A 22,883-nucleotide genomic window follows, 5' to 3' on the forward strand; every position below is an offset into this window, starting at 1 on the left:
CATGGAAGTAGATCCTTGTGACCCAATGCCCACTTCTTTAGGTCCTAGCACCAGTGCTAATCTGCAAGATACTAAAGCAGCTTATACCATATCTTATCTAGCTGTGGATGTTCTGATGTTTACAGCTTACATCTCCAGAGCCACATAGTTGGTGTATACATATCATGCATGCACGCGTCTGCATGTGCGCGCGCACACACACACACACACACACAGTCTCTTATATCTTCATCACTTTTTACTTAGTATTATGGAAAATACAAAGATCTAGACAGAAATAATAAATTCCACATGCATGTCTGTCTCAGTTCCTCACCACTATGAAGCATTCTTCTCAGACTTGGTTGGTCCTATGCTAAATCAAGTATACTCACCGCTCTGAAAGTCTGTCTGCTATTTTCTTTCTTGCCCAATGCTTCATGCATGACTTTATAAGCCATCCCTAGTTTCTTCTCCTTACAACACCTGGTATCTTTGTTCTGTGTCTGACAGTCTTGTACTGCCCCAAAGCCCTTCCTTGCAGACAGGTGACAGACATCTGGTTCTACTAGGTTGCAGCTAACCCTTTGTCTCAAGGTGGCTCCATCTCAGTACAGAACCATTAAGGTTTAATGACCAACTATTTTCCATAGCCTGGGAGGGATATAACATAGTCCTTGTCAGCAATGTCAAAAAGGCATTGACACAGAGGTGTTAACAATATATATTTTTAATAACTTCATAACATCAGCCTTAATTGATGTTGTACATAGACACCCATCCCCATAATGTCACCAGGTTTCAAGCAACTTTATTACTCAATTGACAGCATTACCAAATTATTAGTGATTGCTTACCAGGCAACTAAAGATGCTCCAGACACTTAACTAAAATAACCATCCCAGACTTCCTATTTGGAGCTGTAGAATATTCCCAGTTCAAAAACAACCAAATCACATACACCTCTAACCATTCTGAATAGCTATTTACTTTGGGAAACAATAGGCTTTCTTTTCTTTTAGAAACAACTCTGAAAGTTTACAATGCTTGTTCCCATTAGCACTTCTTATTAGGAGTATTTCAGCATTCAATTATCAAAGTAAAACATTAAATTATTAAACAACAAAACAAATATTTTCACATTCCTTTATTCTATTAGACAAAAAAAAGCATTCGCTTTGTTTCTTCAAGACTAATGTAGTTTTTGCATAAGAATTGCTTTAAATAAATTAGCTTATACTTTTTACACCATACAAAGAATAAATTGTCTTCTTGCTATTGGATTTTATTGACCTAGCTAAAAGTATTTCAGGAAAGACAGTTGCAACTCCTAACTGTTAATACCTTTCTCAGATAAACTAGGAGGAAACTCCCTTGTTATTCTCAAATAATGAAATACTTACTCAGCATCTTTCAAAATCATCTACATGAATTTAAAAGTAGTTTGTTGCAAGCTCCAAGTGAAGGAAATTTTTATTTCCCCAAAATATATCCAAACCACAATTTTTTGCCAATTGAACACTCTTTACATTCACATTGATGTCATTTTCTCTGTGTGATAAAGAAGACAGAAGTTTAGATACATTTCCAAACTGACCTCAGTACCTTGCAATGTATCTTCAAGATTGCCTTTACAATACCCTGCTTTATAACTACATCTTCTCTGCCTTCAGTCACTGGATATAGGTAATACTGGTTACTCCTCCTAGGGGTTGGCCTCCTTCTCATACTAAGATAATATTTTCCATGTTAAATTATGATCTTACATCCTGATCTCAGGATGCACAAGTTGTTAAAATTCATAGATGCTAGGGTAGGAAGGGACCTCAACAGATCATTGAGTCCGACCCCCTGCCTAGGCAGGAAAGAGTGCTGGGGTCAGATGATTTATTCTCTTACCAAAACACCTCATACTATTCCAATATATCCATGTCTCCTTCATGGTTCTTCTGGATCAAATACACAGTTTACAGTTTCACTTAGTATCATGTGGTAAGATAGAAATCAGGTAGAAGACTCCTCTCAAAAACTGGAAGACTTACTGCTACTCCAAATTATTTCAGTCTTTCTCTCAGATTTTTCAAACCTAGGTCCTCTATGTGGCACCTTCCAGTTAAATTTTTGCCACACTATTAACTGGCCATTATTTCAACTGCTTGGTTTCTGTCTCTTAGGAATTTCTGTCAGGGCAGGATGTCTGTGCTTACTCCATGACTACTTAGTTTCCTTAAATATTTCTTGTGAGGGACTTTATTAAAGGTTTAAATAAATTATGCCAGCCAGGCTTATCTCCTCATCTACTGTTTTGTTGACATCACAGTATGAAGAAAGCTGAAATATAAGCTAGGAAGGAATTTGTCCATTCTAAAGGAGACAGTATAGTCAACTGGATACAAGGAGTCATTGCTATATAGTCACGTGGAACTGCACTTTAAGACCACAGAGCCAGCTCAGTCACTATAACAGAGAAATATTCTGGGCTTCATTCCATCCAGTGCAGGTGCAGAGTGTTGTGCCTATAAAGAGGAAGGTAAAAAGTTATTCTTGCAGGACAGAGAAAGCAGGGGAACCTGCTGAGGGCACTGCTGCATGACTGCCAGTTTGTTCCTGCCTAATAGCAGGATTAAAGCCTCGGAGGAAAATGCACAGCTCAGCCCTCCTCCTTGCCAAGACAAAGGTCATGTTCAAAACTGTATTTTCTCAGACATGTCTATTCTCTACCCAACTCCTTCCACTTTTTACACTCCACAGTAAAGTAAAAGAAAGCAAGTGCACAAGGCATTTGAAACTGGGTGGCAAGTTCTGTTTAGCATCTAACTTTACTTGACCTATGCATAGTCTGATTGCAACAGACTTGCACACCCATGTGTACCTTATGCAAATTCTTGCAAGATTAACAAACTGGGCATGAAAGATGACCATCAAGGTCAATTAATAAATGGTCTGTCCTTCTTACTATACAGTGTTTTTTCCCCCGTAACTCCTTGTTGCACTGTTTAAAATTATATATCGTTGTCGATTCTTTCCCTGACCTTGGCAATTGGTCCTTGATGCGGACTACATTCTCCGTGAAATTTCTTTTGAACATTGTTAGAGGCTCATCGTTTCTCAGCTCCACTTTGTTTGTGCTCTCTTCAAAGTTTGTTCATCTACTGGACAGTTGTGTACTGTCTACCTTCTTTAATTCAGAATGCAATGCACTTCATGTACATCCTGTGTACATCTCCTGTTTTCTAATGAATAGATGTATCATACTAGCAAAAACAGTAAAGCATTCAGGGAAGTCCTCTATAGATATGCATTGGGTATTGTCCTCTTGGAAAACTCAGATTCAAGTTAGGCGTATAGCAGGATTTTGGGGGGAGAAGGGGTTAATCAGTGACTTGAGGTGGGTTGCCCTGTATTCACAAGTAAAGCAGTATGCTATGCTCCTTGGGACAGCTGCCCTCCAACATGGTTTTGTATTGGAGTGCGGAAGGCAAACATATTCAAAACATAGACAATGGTTGAAAAAGTACCAACACAGAAAATGAGGACAAGGGACAAATGGAAAAAATTACCTCAGCACAGAATCCTGGATGTGTCACATCCTTAGATCATTGTAGCAATTGCCAGGTCCATATAATCACATCAATGCAAAGGCAGAACTGAAAGGGGGAAAAATCTATAATATAAAAGACAAATGACAGATTTGTTATTATCCACATCACCATAAAACAAAAGGGAGAGGGTAAGATCTGTAACCATGGCCATGCAAAACTCTTATGCTTGAAAAAGACAAAATTCCTGTTTCACTCCCATCTAGCCCGAAGGCATATTAAAAGCGGTCATTCCTATGTATGCTTACAGAGTTGTTGTTTTTGAGTGGAAGAGAGACTCTTCTAATATTTAGCAAAGAGATAATATAAGACCAGATATGACCCAATTCTCACTTACACCACAGCCTCTTTACACATTCTGCAAGAGTAAAAGTGACTTAAAAGTGGATTCAAACGTAATTCACCCCTGCTTTACAGTCTGTACATTGCCTGAGTGCATAAGGGGCCTTGCTGCAAATGTTAGTCAGCCCCATCCATGCTCTCTCATTTCCCCGTTGCTATAGGACCCACATTTCCCCATTCTGATCTCATTCTTACAGTAGAGGTGGTAGGATGCAGTATCACAACGGGGTAGTGTGGGCTGACAGCGCTATACAGACATCCACCCATATCAATAATTGTGTATAGGTACTTTGCAGAGAAAACTAGGGGTAGGCAGACCTGGACCAGTACCACTTGAGCTACACAGCACTCTGCAAACCCAGAAGCCTTTCTTTAGCTCAGGTCATTGGGTTCCTAAGACCCAAAACCTATTTGGTGGCATATAAGGAAGATCTTCATGCTCACCATCCCATGTGTGCTCCAAGATGGACTAACTATGTGAGAAGATTTCTCAGTCATTTCATTATGCTGTGCTGCCTGTTACAGAATTCTGGAAAACTTAAATGAGACTGGATTTGATGAGTTCAGCATTAGTTTCTCTCCACTGAAAAACACTTATTATAGCTTGGCCCTGTTCAAACTGCATAAGAAGAATTCCTGGATCAGCATACCTGGAAGAACAACTCCATTGGACCAATAAAATAAAAACTGCCTCATCTCTAGTCAAAAGATAGGTTGTAGTAAATTAATTCAGCCTCTCCCCAAAAAGGAAATAGTACTTGATAGACTGGTCTCCTGTTTACTTTATACCTTCTCTTGTAAAACCAGTGTTACAGTAAAATGGGGGTCTTTTGCACTCCATAACCTTACTCAGTGAACAAACACATGTGATGAGACTGTAGGTATGGAGAAACCAACATTTTATATAGAACCTTTAAAAGGGGAGAGGGCATCAGCAGTTACTCTACAACTGGTACATCAGCATGATCCTGTAGGTTAGCTAAACTACCTTAACTGGAACTGGAACGAAGGAAGGTTAAGTTTGAAGCAATTTTGCTATACTTGTATTGCTGTAGAATGATGCAGACCTAAGAGTTGGATTTTAACAACTTATATCACCACCTTTTGATAGTGGTAAAAGTGTTCCATCTCTCTGTACCCTATCTGGGTCATGGTAAAATTCATCCTCTAAGAAAGGCCCTTCTGCTGCTACATGAATTCTTTGTATTTTCTTACTTTGTTTGAAAAAGAATGGCAAGGCATTCCAGACCACATCTTCTTTAACACTGCAAGCCAAAGTGCAACTATGTTGTTCTTGTGCTGTTGTAGCCATGATGGGAATGTGCAAAAAGCAAGATTTGCTTAATATCTTCTTTTGCATGGCTGTCCAGCTAGAGGCCCATAGGCCGGATGCAGCCAACAAGGGGTTAAATCGCCACTTCCCCCCTCACCATCCAGCTCCTGCCTGGCCGCCACTCCCCACATCACTCTAGTTGTAATAGCAGCCAGAGGTCTCCAGGCTCCCCTCTCACTACTCCAGCTGCTACTTCCTGCCTCCACCCCAGGTAAGGTGGCCACCAACAGATCCCCAGAATATGGGACATGCCTTGGTGAGGGGTGGCCCCAATCAGCCAGTCAATGGTGAGGGGTGGGGCTGCATCCTTGGTGAATCAGCAGTGAGGGGTGGGGCCACTGGGCTTCTTGGCCAATCAACAGCAAAGAGGGGGCCACCACCAAAAGTCCACTCCCTTCCTCCCTAGCTTGGAACCCTGCTTCTGCTGGCTGTGCACCACCCTACCTCTAGGCACAGCCAATAGAATTGCGAGGACAAATGATTGCAATGTATTTCCACCAATGAACTGAGAAACAGAACTTTTTGCTGCCCGCTCTGTTGGTGGAGAAGAAAGATCACTCTTTTAAACCAAATTATAAAGCAGGCCCAAACAGCTGTTTCCTCTTGGATGTCTCCCCAGAAAGATCTGGTGGGCCTTCGCCCTGTGCGTATCTATCACTGGTTTTAATTAATAATCACTAAGATAACTGCTAAAGGTATACGAATAAAATGGTTTATTAAATTGCAACAAACAACAGGTAAGTAAACAACATATATACACACCTGGTTCCCAAAATGACCCTTACCAATACAGCAATATAATATTTACTCAAGGATGGGGTAGACTTTATTGAGGGAGAGAGGAAACTTTATTAGGCTCATGTCCCTGCCTCTGGTCTCCCGAGCGTGGTCTGCTCCTCAGGCAACTGCTCAGTACGGCTTACCTGCCCCTCACAAACAAGGAGGAGTAGCCCATAACCAGGACAAGAGTGAGGGAGAAAAGGAATGGGTGATACTTACAATGGGAAGTAGAGGGCCGCTGCTTTATGTGACACACACACCCGGTAGGAAAGAAACCGGGGAGTCAACCTTATCTACCTCCAGCGAAGGTTCACCACAATGGAGGGAGATCGATGGAGCCTCACAAGTCACTGAAATCTAGCACAATGTGCCTCCATGGTGCACCGGCCAAAGAAACCAGTCACTCTATCCTAACTCTCGCTCCAGTCTCTTACCCTAGCAACGCAACCACCAATTCCCTCACCAAACACCCTCCTCCAATCTCTCAGAGCCTCCCCACACCCCAAAAATGCACACAGACCTCTCAGTCAACTTCTCAGTCCAGCCACACCACACACCCACAGTCTCGCACACACCAACCTGTCAATCAGAGTAGTGCACCCCATTCACTCAGGCTCTGCTCTCAGCACATGGGTGTACGGCACTCTATTCCTGGGCCTCTACAGGTATCTGACATCACTCTGCAGAGGATGGGTCAGGTAGAGGGCATCTGCTGACCTACTTAATGGAGTTCCATGATCCAGGCCTGAATTTGCTCTTAACAGTTCCTCATTTAGAAATGGACAAGGGACAAAGGGTTTAAAAAAGGAGGTTCCAATATGAAACAGGACCAATGGCCACCCATATTCCAGGGGGCTTGGTGGTGTGGCAGCACAGGGAACTGAGGGTGACCTTGAGGTACACAGTGCAGTGGCAGGGGTGGGAGAGGAATTGCAAGTGTGCAGTGCACTGGGGTTGATTGCAGACACATGGTGGAGCAGGAGGGGTCACAGGCACATGGTGCAGCAGTTGTGGGGGCTGTGGGTATATGGTGCAGCAGTAGGGGTGGGCATAAGCATGCAGTGCAGCAGTGGGAGGACATCTGGGGACCATGGCTTGCCCTAGAGCAGCCTGCAGGGTGTGTGGTTCCCTTTGGTATAGCCCATAGGCCATGCAGCCCCATGCCACTTGTAGGTTAAACAGCCCTGTTCTATTGGACCAACTATATAGTGAGTGGAGATGTTAGATAAGCTTACCAGCACAAAATGCCTTTCAGTTTAGTAATAAAACTGTCAGTTTATAAACTTGTTAAACAAAGGAGAATATTAAAGCATTATAGAGAACATCCATGGGAAGCTGACAGCAATACCTCATACTTGAAAGAAGGACAATTTTAATCCCCCCACCCAATAATACTGTAAGCAGCGGACTGCTAACACTCTATAACTGAGGCAGGCCTTCTGCATCAGGATACATACTTTATTTTGTACACATAACTGCACACCAAGAAGAAGATTACTAGCATGCATTTGGTGTTACACAGATATGAAGAGCTACTGCACTGCATCTTTCAGTCTACATAAAAGGCTTTTAAAAAAAACAGACATTTTGCAGTATTTAGCCAGTTTTTCAGTAGCACTTTAATATGTAACATATTTAAATTTTTGCCAGACAGGCTGTCACAGTTCTGTTAATAAACAATGTGTTGCAAACAAGATTGGCTGCACAAGATAAAACAACACTACACAAGCATGTATTATACTGGGTACGCTGCTTAAACTAGGTCAGTCATCACTCACTTCCTGCATAACTAACTAACGAACTAACACCATATGGAAAAATATACATACATGGTCATGTCCAAATTCTTTTATAAATTGCAAAATATTAAAAATTCAAGCCAATCTTCAAAATTACAAGTATCCCACACATTGGAAACTGTAGTCAGGAACATCCCAGGTCAAAAGAAACATGTTTGGAAATCTATAGCTACACAGAAAATAGGCCACACAGATGTGATGCCTGAACTGTTCTTTAATTAGAGATGTCTTTGACTTCTGCTCTCCCACCATACTGGGCATATCAATATATTCGTTCATCCAAATACCAACATCTTCCTTTGCCTATTAATCTTCCTGTATCAACTGAATACTAGAATGGATTTCATCTGTGTAGCTCTCAAGCTATTAATACATTGTGGAACCATTTAAATCACGGCTGTCCAACTTCCAGGCAGCCAGGAGCACATGTGGTGCTCAATGCCAGGGGCTGTAGTCCTGAGGGCTACTCACCACAGAGGCAGGCCCTCCCAGGCTCTCCCCAATGCATAAGCAGCTTGACTCCCTCCTCTCCTCCCAGCCATGCGGACAACCTGAATCACAGAATCATAGAAAATTAGAGTTGGAAGGGACCTCAGGATGTCATCTAGTCCAATCCCCTGCTCAAAGCAGGATCATCCCTAACTAGATTGTCCCAGCCAAGGCTTTGTCTTAAAAACTCATCTGGTCCACAGCCTCTCTGGGTAACCTGTTCCAGTGTTTTACTACCCTCCTAGTAAAGAAAGTTCTTCCTAATATCCAGGGATTCTGGTTTTCTCTGATTTAAAAAAAAACCCAATTTTCAGTTTAAAAAAAGTAATCCCAAATCCACATTTTTCCGTGATTTAAATGAAAGTGTTTCATTTTAATCATGGAAAAATGTAGATTTGGGGTTATTTTTTTAATTGAAAATTGGGGATTTTTTTAAATCAGAGAAAACCAGGATCCCTGCTAATTTCTAACCTAAACTTCCTTTGCTGCAACTTGACACCGTTTCTCCTTGTTCTGTCATCTGTCACCACTGAAAACAGTTTAGCTCCATTCTCTTTCGAACCCCATTTCAGGTAGTTGAAGGCTGCTGTTATATCCTCTCTCAGTCTTCTCTTCTCTAGACTAAATAAGCCCAGCTCCCTCAGCCTGCAAGCCCAGCAGGTGAGGTTGGCCCTCATTAGAGCAGCCTGCTACTTGAGAGGTGGGCAGGTGGTGCCAATAAAAAGCTTTATGTTACTGCCAAGCAGCAAGCTGGATAAAGGAACCTCAGCTAGGTTAGGGACCCAGCTCAGGCACAGGGCTGCACTCTAGGAGTTACATTAGCGGAAATGAAGGAGTTCCAGCACACCACTTGAGGACTGCAGCTCCTGGAACAACTGGAGAAACTCTTGGGGATGGAAGAGGTTCCAGGGGGCCCTAGAGGGTCCTTAGCCTGGCTGGGGTGGAAAGAGTGGAGCCATGTGACCAGGATCCCAGAGAGTATCCTGCAGGCCCGGAGAGAGTGGGGCCTGCGTAGCTGGGGCAGTGGACCACCAGATGAATTAGAATAGGCCTATAGAGTTTGCAGGTCAGGGGCATGAGTAGAACTCTGCCAAGCAAAAGGGGTACTGGGAGAGTGGTGGGGGTGAAGAATATGAGGGACTTGAGGCTCTGAAACCAATGTAAGGGTATATGGCTGTCAGAGTGAGACCCAGAGTGAGTGAGAGGGTGGATGTCCAGGAAGGCATTGTACCACTTTGACTGGTTCAGGCTGGGGCCAGGGCCCAGGAGAGGCCAAAGGGCAATGACCACCATGACGGGGTGGGCCAGTGCCATAGAGGGCCTGGCACCCTGACTGGCTAGAGAGTGGGACCAGGCCTAGACAGGCAAAGGTCCCTAGAGTGGGGGATCACCAGCGAGGGGTAGGAGCCAGAGCCATCTTAACCCATAGGAAGGGAGCAAGAAGAGCCACCTGAAAATCAGGTTGCAAGGGACTGGGTATAATGCTGAACAGGGGCATGGTAAGCCTGAAGGAGAACTAGGGGTCAGAGAAGGGACAAGTTTCCCAGATGGGAGGAGGTATACCCTAAGGGAGAACAAGGACAGGGCAGGGTGGTCTGTCACCAGTCCTGGGTAAGACCTGGGTCCTGGGTAAGAGTCCAGAGGAGAGCCACGCACATGATCAGGGGTCAAGAGACCAGGCCTTATGAGGAGAGTCTGAGAGGCATGGGACTCTTCAGCCTGGTGAAGCATAGGCTCAGAGGGGACTGGAACAGACTCCTCCCAGAAATGGCACAAGCACCTACTCTGGACACATTCAAGAAGCATTTGGATGATTATCTTGCTGGAGTCATCTGACTTCCTGCCCTCTGGGCAGGGGACTGGACCTGATGATCTCACAAGGTCCCTTCCAGCCCTAATGTCTTTGAAATCTATGAAGACCTGAAACTGCACCCTGATGGGGCTGGATGGTGTGGTGGGACTGCCAGTGATGGGGCCATCACCAGGAAATGCCACACCTGTGCCTTCCCTGTGAAAGGCTAGTACGGGATGCCAGAAAGCCTTAGCCCCCACTGCCTTGTGAGTGACCACATATAGGGGAAAAGCTAAGGGAGCATACCCCAATGGAAAAGCACTAGGGGGCCAAGGCCCACTGAGAGGGGCCTGAAGGGCAAAAGGTCCAGGGAGGGGCCATGGCCCACTGAGTGGGGCCTAAGGCCTAAAGAGTGGGAGTATGTGGCCCAGAGAGGGGTTAGAGTGTGAGTGTGATAGGCCCAGTGAAGGGTCAAAGTGCAGCCCAGTGAGGGGCCAGGGCCAGGGCCAGGGCCAGGGCCAAGGTCCAGTGAGGGGCCTGAGTCCTAAAGTGTGAGGGGGTTATGGCCCAGTGAGGGGCCGGGGGAATAGTGGATTTCAATGCCATCTATGAAACATGGGACATGGTGTAGGGATGGTTTGGAGCTGTATGTTTTGCCTAAGCCACCAGGGCTGCAAATGGGGCAGCCTGCCACATTACATCAATTTATTTTATATCAAAGGCATGACAGACGAGAGCAGGGTGGACTGCCCTAAATGGGAGAGGAGGGAGGCACTGATCTTTTTGGGTGCCCGGGGACCCCACCCTTTTACATAGACATTTAGGAACATGTCCAGTTTTCCACAGCTTGGAAGTAGGCACAGCGTTCCTCTTCAGTAGTTCTTCCTGGTTACCAGGTAGACTGCTCTCTTAAGCCCTTCCCTGACCACAGATCCCTCCCTCTGATCCCTTGCCTCCATCTGATCCCTTGCCTAAAAGGCAAAAGGCCTTTTATCCGATTTCCTTTATGGCACATAAGATACAAGCATGTGATCTGTAGCTACTGCTTCCAATTGTAAAAGCTCAAAGCCTGTGAGCATGCTAGAGAGAAAGTGAAGACAATGGACATACATTAAGAAACCATTGTGTTTAGTGTTATGGACCAGGGGAAAGACTATAGTCCAGAGGAGAGGAAGCCAGACTGGGAATAAAGAGACCTGGACACTATCATAAACCTGAATTTACCAAGCCACTTACACTTTGGGCTGCAATGTTTCCAGCTTTAAATTGTAAAATGATAGTTAAAATATTAAAAGCTACTATAAGTGATGATTTCACTGTTATCACTTACAAATCAATCAACCTTCTTCCTTCAGAGTCTGTTTGAAATACACAAATTCAATAGACTACATTTCAGTAGCAGCCTACTAGGGAACTAGTCATATAACCTCAGTGATAAATAATATAGATAAGCCATTATATTAAAATGCTTCAGGAAAGATAGGGGATTTTTTTCTGACTCAGATTCTTTGAAAGGACTGGGGGAGGGGAGACTAAGACAGAAAGCAGTCACAGGATAAACTTGTCCCTTTTTTTAAATAAAAGGAGAAAATAGCAGTAGGGCATTTTTGGTAATTCAGAGCTATGGACATATGCAAGGATTGTCCAGAGATTCCTTTTGAGAATTAAAAAACACCCCTTGGGCACAAGCAGCCTTGTTCATTTGTAATTCTTTTCAGTGTTGTCCCAAACTCATATTTAGTGCTGAGATGGAATTTATTGCTGATGGATCTTAATTCCGGCTCCTTGTAGTTTACATGAATAACACCTAAGTGAGAAATCGTGAGCTCTGATTAATGTCTAGTGCATGTCAACAGAGTTCAGAAAGGGTGGCTTGGAATCTTGTTAGTCTCTTTTTACTGTTCAGTTCTCATCTCCTCCCCTTAGCTTACTTCCTGTTTCCTCATCCTGTAATAGTTATGCACACTTGAATGGTGGATCAAAAACCTTCAGAGCTGTTGTTGTCAAGTTTTATTAACATTTCTCACATTGCTTCCTGTTTTCATGCTGATAGCTCAGCAAAAGGTCTGTATCAATAAATCTGTCAGTTCAATATCTACTCCAAACTACTATGAGATAATTAACTGTATATAGCATTTGCCAACCCAAAAGGCATTAAAGGAATCTTTTCACCTGCCAATGAAGTGCAGCCACCTCTATGGTGAGATACAGCAGATTTTAAACAGTGGTCAGAAATATGCAAGGGTTTGAGAGAGAAGATAAAGAAAAACATTGCATGCATCTGAAAATGCAGAGGGAATTTGGGTGCATAGAATGTAATTTCTTGAGCTGGATTTTGAACAAGAAGTGCCATGTCATTTCTAAGACAGGGCTTCCATCTTACTTCCCATCCAAAAGACTGCTCCCCAGCAATGCATTGCCTACACCTGAGTATAAGTTTCGGTCTCAAAGAGGGAAGAAGCTACCTAAGAAAAAGGCAAATAAAGACAAGTATCAGCATCAGAAGAGTAAGACCCAGAAATTAAAGCCTAAGGAAGAGGAGACTGGAACAAAAGGGAAGAAAAATGTAAGCCATTATAAGGGGAGGGAAATGAAGGGAAGGGGAAAGACAAGCCAGGTGAAATGGAGAAAGAAAAGTGGGTGAGAAGCAGATACTGTTACCACCAACAGCCACAGAGTCAAGTGGAGAGATTGGTCATCACACAACAAAGCAGTGACAGAAGGTTGTATCACACTGCAAGGGAGACTGCCTGTCAGAACCTAACACTAATGACATCCAGAGCATATTGGAAGTTATTCATTTTGTTTAGTATTTTGTAACTACTTTTGATGTGCATTAATTCCTGTAACAACATAACAATAGGCACTAAAAGAAATTGGTAAAATAAATACAATTTCAGTGGAAAGAAAATTCTCATTCACTTCAAAGCACGGGTGACTGGTGTCTCCCAAGTCTGGGGGGGGGCACCAGCAGGCCACCAATGGGGCACAATGGGGGGGAGTCCTCCAGTGGCCAGCCAGTGACCTGGAGGGTTCCCCCCAGTGGCTGGTAACCAAGTACGCCAGTATCATGGTGGTGGTGGAAGTGCCAGCACTTCCACATGCAGCACGGCAGCGGCAGAAGTGGTGCCACTTCCGCATGCGGCACAGGAGCAGTGGAAGTATTGGCAGTTCCACCACTGGCACTTCCACCACCGATGTGCCCCCAGCAGAGCCAATTTTAGGGGAGGCACAAGCGTTGTCCATGCCCCCCTACCAGCTGAAGCACTTGCTGTCAGGAGGGGCACCAGTGCTCTCAGGGGGGGCACATGCCCCCCCCCCCGGGCCTTCTTACATGTCACCTATGCTTCAAAGCAAGAGTTGAAGGAACTAACCTGCTGTCATGACTAGTCACAATAGTAGACATTTATTAATATTATACATAGCATTCCAAGTGCCTCACTAAGGTAGGTAAGGATCCTTAGTCCCATAATGCCCTAGGAAAACTGAGATAGTGACCTTGGCTTCAACACTTCTAAGTGGAACAGCTCAGAGGAGGACCCCTCTCCTCTGCCCACTAAGACAATGATGTTTCCCTATGCAATCTCTCTAAAAAGATGGTGATACTTCTTTAACACAATGTGAATTGTGTGTGGCAGTGGGAGGGTGAATGAAATGCTCAGAGTTAGCCTGCAATATTGCAACTGGCACACAACACAAATACATATTCAAAATATGTCAGACAGTGACTGAAAGCTGTAGCCAGAAGCCCAGGTTCTCCCACAGAGAACCACCACAAAGACTGGGGGGAGAGGAGAGAATGAGTAGCTTTAAATGGTTTAAGACTTAAAAAGAAGATAAATCAGAAGGCAATCTGATTTCATATCAAGTGTTTCTGTCCCTAACTAAATGTCCATGTAAAAAGGAACAGGGAACCATACTTTTCAGAGTTCTGTTATGTGGTAGTGTTTTGCTAATTTTTTTACTTTACAGGATGTTGTAATGTATTCAGCGTGACGATGCACATAATAATGTAAGCCTCTGTGGGCTGTAAGACAGTGTCTAGTAATATGAAATTAAAAACTTCTTTATTGAAACTGAATATCAGAGAGTTTGGAAAAATCTACTTGCCAGGCAACCTCACCCACTTAATTGGATAAAAAAAGACATATGAAGACGTCTGGTTTTAGGGCAGTTCACCTGCTACTACTCATATTTTTGCTCTACTTGGACATTAACTGTGCATAAAGCTGAAACTAGGGACTTTATGCGGTTGCAGGGCTGTGAAACAAAAGTTTGGTCCAAAGATTTTTCTTCCCTTGCTTTCCTGTGTTTCTCCAAAAATACGTGCTAATTCTGGCTCCTGTTTAGGGTCCCTTTCCCTGATCTTTTAGTCCATAAAATTCCTGCTGCAGTCAAAACAATAGCAGTCCCTGACATTCGTAGTTCATGGATCAGGCTCCCAAGATCATCAGTTTGATTTAAAAATCATGAGATTTAAAAGAGGCTCTTTGATTTCTGGTTTTGGTGGTTTTCAGTGGTCACGCTTTCAGGCCTTTCTCTGTACCCATGCAGGAGCCATGACATTTTTGCAGTCAGAAGATGGGGCTATAAGAAAATATCAAATATTGCCAGAACCCTAAGAGAACTGTGAGAGTTGCCAACACAAATCAGGAATCCCATGAAGAGTAGCAGCAGAAGAGATGAGAGAGAGGTGTGATTATCCTGGGCCTTCCTCCATGCTTCCAAACTGTCCTACTGAGCAAGGCAGTATAGAGCCAGGAGGAGCAAATGGAAAAGATGGTGATGTTCAGTTCACATAGGCTGCTAAGTATTGCTTTCACTAGTGAAGCACCGTCTCAGAACTAACCCTAAATATGTATTTTAAAAATCTTCCAAAAAAAGAACCAAAAAGAATTGTATCAGCTGAACATTTCACCCAAAATCTTGGATACTCAGGAAAATAAAATGTGTTCAAATATATATTTTTGACTACTTTTAAAGCTACAGAAGCATAACCTGACCTTCAGTTTCCAGGTCCAGTCCAGATCTGATCCTATCAGATTCTAAGCATCTCCTCTGAAATCATGAGCACCCTTAACTTACAATTAAATCTATAGAAGCTGAGGTCATCCATTCCTCTCAGAATCAGGTACACAGTGCTTCTTCAATACAGACTGCCATTCCCTGAAGTCATTTTTGAGGAAGCATTTAGTCTCAGCATGCTCATGCAACCACAGCAGCAGTTCCTTGCCTAGAGGATTATCCTAATGGGTGTATGAATGTCAACTCATGATGAGCTCAGCAGGACTCTTGTTCCCAAGAATTTAAAACTAGTGCACAGTTCGCTGCAGCTCTAGAACGTTTGCTACTCAATGTTTTGCAGATAACTAGTAGTGCATATCCCAGATTAGCTGTGGGTTTTGTGTGTTCACTCATTTCATAGTTAGTGTCTAAATGTGCTGCATTGTACATAAATGTATATCAGAACTACAATCAAAACAGGCAATCAAGAGAAACTGGAGTCTGTCTTGCCCTTTAGCAAGCCTCTGTTCAGTTATAAGACAGATGCATTTTGTGAGGGGAGTTACAGGTAAGATTTCTAGCATGTGGTATAAAATGTCAGCAACTTATACAACTAAAAAAAGTGAAAAAAGTCTTTTTTACACCTACACAGTAGTATATGTTTGGCTCTTGGGCGTCCCAAAAATTCCCCTGAGTACTTTTATCATTATATATCACTCCACAGTTTAGTCAGCCAAACCATAGCTCTTTCCAGTGCTAGATAAATTGCATATTCACAAACTTCACGGGCATACACACAAATATCACACAGTTCTATAAATAAGGCATTTGTGAAATCTTTACCCTGTTTTTCTATAGAGATGAGTAAGATTTTCCTGTGTAGTTTAAAAACTACATGTGTTCTTGTGTGTGTGTATATAGAGATAAATAGATAGAAAATATCAATGTAAGAAAAAAATTTCAAAAGAGCCCTTTTATATTCTTTTAAATGTAATAATTTCCTGCTTTGTTTTCATTTTTCTATATTGTGGATTTTGCACTGAAAGTAGAGTATTTATTTATAATAAAACCAGCCACAAAATTAGAACAAGAGGAATTATTATTACTAATGTAGGGTCAGATTTTGCAGTGCTTATGCAGTGAAAGGACACTTACATGTTTAAACCTATTAAAAGTAACAGAACTGCTTGCGTGAGTAAATATTACTCAATGGCCATGTCTACATGTGCACTTTACTGCTGAGTAGACTAATTAGCTGCAGAGTAAAGTGTCACTATCTACACGTATGCCACTATTAGGCCACAGTAGACTAATTAACACTGCCATAAGCTAGTACTGTCCCCGACAGTACTAGCTTATGACAGAGTAATAAACTGCAATTAAACACAAGTGTAGGCGCTGACTGTGGGCATAGGTTGCAACCGGTCAGCCAAGCAAACAGGGGACCAGACTCTTGCCTGCCACCTAGCCACATGGCTCTGCACTTTCAGCACCCTCGTGCCCCAACCAACCCCTGTACTGCCCACCACTGCCATCTGGAGATCAGGGAAGAGCAGAGCAGGAGCAGCCCTGCCATAAACTGCTCCACCCTGGCTCAAATTGCTGCTGTCCCAGGCGCACATGTACACACTGTGCCCAGGAATAGTTTACTTTGGCTTAAACTGCTCCCAAGTTTATTGCTTTGAATTAAGTTCACGTGCAGATGCACCCAATGTGAGCAAGGTTTTATCTTACAGCATAGGTATGATGGATACTTTTCAAATTGGAAGGAAAAAGTTCTAGTCCAAAGGTGTTTACAGTCTAAGTATTTCAGACAAATTTGCTGCTGCTGTAAATTACCAAAACTCCACTGAGGTTTACAAAGGGAACCTGACCCCTTATTCTTGAATTCAGATCGGACCTAATCCTACTTTAATAGTGTACCCATTAATCTAAGGACCGTCTGGACTAAATAGTTTTCTATATTGTCTATTACGAAACTATAAAGTAAGAAGGGAGTTGGAATCTGATTATTTTAAATACAGGATCTTATAGAAAAGCATGTGTTTAACCAGTACAGAAATAGTACTATTAATCAATTCACAAGCATGAAACAGGGAGCATTTCAACACGCCTCAAGAAATACCTGAATGTATAATGCTATGGATAATTTACTTTACTTATTAACATTATTGCTAGATCCAGACCATGCCAAGACAAGAAATGTAAAACCTGACAACACATCTCCCAGTCCCACAATAACTACACCCCATCATAGAACCATCACCATTCCTGGAGCTTACACCTGCACCTCTAGAAATGTAATTTATCTCATCCAGTGCACTAAATGCCCTGATGGAAAATATGTAGGAGAAACCAAACAACAACTGCATACCAGAATGAACACACACTGAAAATCCATCAAAGACAAAAATATCCAATTACCTGTGGGTGCCCATTTCTCACAAGACAATCACTCCCTCTCCGATCTCTCAGTTCAAATCCTCAAAGGGAATTTACAAAACACCATTTGTAGATGAGCCTATGAACTTCACTTCATAAATCTACTGGATACAAATAATCATGGACTTAATATAGACATTAGATTTATGACACATTACAACCTGCCTGACATCTGATACCTCAGGTAACCTGCCTGCAGCTGACCACTTGCATTCCTTCACACGTTTCCCACCCTCCTCCTCCTTCCCTCCTATCTCTACCCAGTGTCTTCCTAACCTCTACTCACTTGCATTTTCACAGACCTGCTTGCTGTAAATTAGCTTCTTTTCTACCTGGGAGAACACATAACACAAGCAAAGTCTCCCTATGCCTGATGAAGGGTGTTTGTGCCCGAAAGCTTGAAAAGAACTTTTTTCCAACTATTTAGTTGGTCTAATAAAAGATACCACATCTACTGGAAGAACCTTGCTTGCCTATGTCCTTAGACCAACATGGCTACAACCAACAACCCTGCAAAGCTGGTTGACCTGCACTTAGTCTACTACACATATAGTGGGGGTAAGCCATACTAGTTTTACTTTGCCTGAAACTTCCCATGATTCATAGATTACTGTTAGCCTTTTAGGGCACTTGCACACATGCACCCCACCTGCTCTGACACGCTGAAAATCCTGCATGTTGGAGCAGACTTGATTAATCGAGTCTGCTGGAGCACAAATTGATGAGTTCTGGCAGCCTCACGCATTATGTGTATCAGTGGTGCAGTGCGCCTCCACACTGATAAAATGGCAGTGGTACGCTTTGAACTAAAACATGTTTGATATGCTTTAGTTGAAAGCACACCACCACCATTTTCTTAGCATGGAAACACGCTGCACCGCTGATACACATGATGCATGGGCGCTTTTAATTAGCACAGCTTGCTGATTAAAAGCACCTGGTGCCGCATTGGAACCACATGTAAAAATGCCCTTAGGCAGAAGCCAAGGTAGAGATACACCTTATAGACTAACAGCATCCAAGATGTTAGTCTTTTGCAATGGTAAACATAACTTTTTTTTCCAGCAGCAGTAAATATCCCAGGCAAACTCTTTTACTGTTCTACAGAACTATGGGTCTGAATGGAATCAGCCAATGACATTATAACTGAACTGCATTAAGAAAGTTTTGTGCAGTCTTTCCTCCTCTTCCTTCCGCCTTTTAGTCAGCCCTTGTGCCTCCCGGCTTGAAGTTTTCATGTTCAAAATAAGCCTCCTTGCAATTGCAGCTGCATTTGCAGGCACCATGACACCTGCTTAGAGCAGCACTGACTCTCTATGCTTCTGGTGGCTTTCTGTGAACACACACATTCTGCTTATTACTGAAAGTGTATAGCTTCACTCTTCACTAATTACAAGGCAGGTTAAGGTAGTGAGAGTCATTAAGAACTACACCTATTATGCTTTAAAACCTAAGCAATCAGAGCAACAAAAGCAGTTGAGTAATCCAGTATAGCTTTGTTTCTTATCTTGTTCTCTAGGCTTTCTATGATTCATTTAAGTCTTCATTAAAAGAACCAGACATGGAATAATTTGTGTACAGTATTTGTGCAATGTGTGCATGCCATTAGATCTGCAATGTAGAGCTCTGAAATTTGACATGCAGCTAAGGGGCTGGATCCACAGGAATGCTCCAATAAGGAGCATTCCAAAGAGGACAGGTTTCTTCACGTGCATGTCTTTGTTTGTGTTGGAAGACCTCAAGAATGGGTGTAGTTAGCTCTTAAGTAGGTGGAATGCACCCTTCACAGCACTATGCCAGCAGCAAAAGGCAGGTCCTGTGGGATGTTTTTGAATATGAATTTTTGCCAGCTTTAGTTGAGTAAGTTGCACTCTTCAATACTGCGAGCTGCATAGGAAGTAGGGAGTTGTCTGGCTACATATGTTGGGGCTTTCTCCACATCTGTTCACTAAATGTGAGATCCCAATGTAAAATGTAGTACTTAGGAATACTAAGTAGATTCATGACACTCTTTTGAAAGGCATTATATCAGATGCCACTCGTAGTTAAATTGGGGTAAAACCAGAGTAACTCCATCTATTCTAATCCATCCTTAGCTCTAGGACAATATTTGCCCTAGTAAGTCTATCAAGCATATAAAACTGCTGGACTGCCCTTAGTATTATGTTGGCATAGACATCTTCTTCTTATGTTTTATGAAGTTTTATGTTGTGTGTGTGTGTATAAAATATAAAATCAGAAGTTTTATGTTGTATTCGACATTTTGACTGTACACTGTCAGAAATAATCAAATCTTTTATGAAACAATGTCTTATATTATCCACAGGGACACTTGTCTTTCAGCAAAACTATAAATTTCAGATACACTCCCTTTTAGGTGGATGATTAGTGGAAATTAATGGAAATTACCAAAGGACCCATTGTAGGCACTGAGAGCAATATGAGGCATGTTGAAGATGAATTAAAAACATTTAAATCAAGTCCCATGGTAGAGGCTTCACTATTAGTTAAGCAATGACCACATGTTTCAGAACTGTATATCCGAAGCTATTCCTCAACACCAGATTTTCAGAGAAACAGAAAGATAGCCAGAGCTCCTTCTATGCAAAGGAATGATTTGGGGAAAGTTCTCGTGATGCTTCTAAACACTCAAGACATTATAGGTATTTTCAGTGCGTTTATCTCGTGAATGACTGCATCTAGCCTGTTATAAAATATGTACTACAGTACCACATTTCTAGGCGGCCAGAATATGTTCATGTCATACAGAAACTAGGCTAAATTAAAGCAGCTTAGCCCTACAATGCTTTGTTCATAAAAAGTTCTCTTTCATACATATTCGGCCAAACTCAAAGCCACTGGCCAGCTCTGACTCAGACAAAAGTCTAATATCCTGGAGAAGTCTGTAGGAGGTTTGTCTGAGTAAAAAGGAAGGCAGAGGTTTGGGATTTGGACTATTGTGAGGGAAAGAATTGTGATCACAAAAAACAAACATCATCTAGTTAGCAGTGGTCATTTGAATGCTTCATTGCATCTTTAATCAGCAGACATCAAAGCATCTCTTCACAAACTAATGTTAATGTTTCAAACACTGAAATTGAAGTTACTCAGCCCAGTGAGCCAAACTGAATATCCTTTCTTAGCAGAATTGTCAGATTACCCAAACTCAAAATGGATATTTAAAATAAAACCTAAATTACTACCTTATGTTTGAGTAGGTCAACACCCAGCCTGGCATCTTTCTTTTCTGTGTGAAATTTTAAAAAACTCACCCTGTATGCAAGTAGAAAATTGCTCTTGCCTCATGTATTCTGCTAGGATCATTGCACTTGAAATTCTGAGGCCATCATCCCACAAAGTCAAATTTAATGCAGCCCAGGAGTACAACTCACTAAACTCTGACATTAAAAACATTGTTTGATAAAGCATGTGGGAGATCTGCAAGTAACGTGAACTGTGACTATGGGTGTGCTATTACTGTCTAACTCCTACATAGGTTAGATCTTAGTCAGCAAACACATGGTAGGGGCCTACACTTCAGTTTCACAAACATTTTTAACTCAGCCACAGAAATGCGCTGTATTTCTTATGACAACTAAAGAGTAAGCAGTTTTAACTTCCCTCATGATAACAGAACTGCCATGATTTAGGTGAGCAAAAACTGTATTGTGTGTGTATGTGTGTGTGAATTAAACAACTGCCACATGAAGGTAATCCCAAATTGATTTAAATACTGTCTGATCCAGAAAACTTGCAAGGTACAAAACTAGAAATGTAATCACTAAACTTGATTATTAGGACTAATTCTTCTTTCATGTATAAATCCCATTGATTTCAGTCAGGCTACATGGATATAAATGAAGAAAGTATTTGGTCTCTTGCTTTCGGTGTACATTTTTAAAATGTGTATTCAAGTTCTAACAGAGGCAAGACATTCAAATATTGTGTGCTTATACACACAGCTCTGCAACTCACAAAAGCTAATCCTGCTAAAATGTTACCTTCTCATACATATCTATGCTATAATTGTCAGTGTTTAAGCAAGCAATTCTCATTTGATGTGGTCCAATGTGCAACTTTGCACTGATCCCTTTCACCCTTGCATTTGTTGATGTTAATGGTCAGTTAAAAATGAGTTCAAGTGTGATTCCTTCTGTTACCAGATTTAATGTATGCAACACATTTAGAAATTTCTCATGTACCTCTCAACTTCCTGATAAAATACTAATGTCTTTAGAAAAAAGGAGAAAGTGAACATAAAAAATTAGAAACAACAGGAAAAGCTCTGTAATATTAAAAGTGGTGTTTAAAATGTGATAGCATTTTCACAGTGTGAATAGTGCTCAGAGTGGTAAAGGCAAACACCTTGGGCCATCTCTGTTGAGCACGGTTTATGGTATTGGCCCCAAAGGAATGAAAGTACTCCAGTGCTCAGTGAGTGAATTCTAGTATAACATATCCATTGACCTGCAGTTGAACCTACCACTTGCTGTTTTCCTCTTATAATCTAAATCTGGAAATGTGCTGTCTAGTCAGTAGTGTACTACCAAATAATTCAGCAAAATGCTCTAGATGCCATAAAAGCGTGCCTGTGCTTGCACAATGTTAGAAAACTAACTTGTAAAATATAGCCCAAGTGCTGCTTGAAGACTGTATTTCAGACAGCCCATGTGCTTCTGCTGAGGCACCTTTGTAATGCAGCCAGGCAACAGCTGTGTGCATTGCAGACATTGTGGGTGTGTGTCTGTCTGTGAGCTCAACAGCTGTCCCTGCCACTGGTCTGAGTTATTGTCCTGTACTGAGCATACTCTTCAGGACAGGAGTCCAAAAAGCACCGCATTTTGTTCAGCACAAGTAGACAAGAGCACTTTTCAACACCCTCTTCAAAAAAAGTCATTATTATTTAAACACTCTCTCTTGAACTGAGTTTTATAAGGCACATACACTTTCACCAACTCTCCTTAAAGTGGAGAGTCTAGATATAAGAACATATGTAATGTTCACATCAGAGTAACTTGATAGAATACCACAGCCAGCTTTTTGAAAAATGACTGTAGAAACCAACTATTTGTGGGAATAGTTGTGTTAAAAAAATACCAGGCCGTCAATTGCTGTTCTGGAGCTTTGCCCTGCCCCCCTCCCCACTCCAGAGTTCAATCTCGGTTGTACTTTATCCTCTTTTTTTTGTGTTTTAGAAAATTCTATATGTTGATGTAATTTCCATTAAGGCTACCTGTATTTATACCTTCTGCATTTGTAAATTACAGTACAGGCATACCTCGGAGATATTGCGGGTTCAGTTCCAGACCACCGCAGTAAAGCGA

At 42.1% G+C, this 22,883-nt stretch overlaps 1 long non-coding RNA gene across 2 annotated transcripts in view; it reads right to left on the bottom strand.

The window, feature by feature from the left end:
- Window positions 1-693: 693 nt before the first annotated feature.
- Window positions 694-22,883, bottom strand: part of LOC109303348 — a 53,681-nt gene continuing 31,491 nt past the window's right edge. The window contains exons 2-3 of one of the 2 annotated variants that reach the window (XR_002099065.1): window positions 3,540-3,626; window positions 694-2,495 (exon numbers count right to left, since the gene is read on the bottom strand). This is a non-coding gene — a long non-coding RNA (uncharacterized LOC109303348). Of the gene's footprint in view, window positions 2,496-3,539; window positions 3,644-22,883 lie in introns of both variants that reach the window. The other variant, XR_002099064.1, reaches the window with a different exon arrangement.

Source organism: Gavialis gangeticus, unplaced genomic scaffold, assembly GCF_001723915.1.
Source record: "Gavialis gangeticus isolate Ggan-Ray unplaced genomic scaffold, GavGan_comp1, whole genome shotgun sequence".
Lineage (NCBI taxonomy): Eukaryota > Metazoa > Chordata > Crocodylia > Gavialidae > Gavialis > Gavialis gangeticus.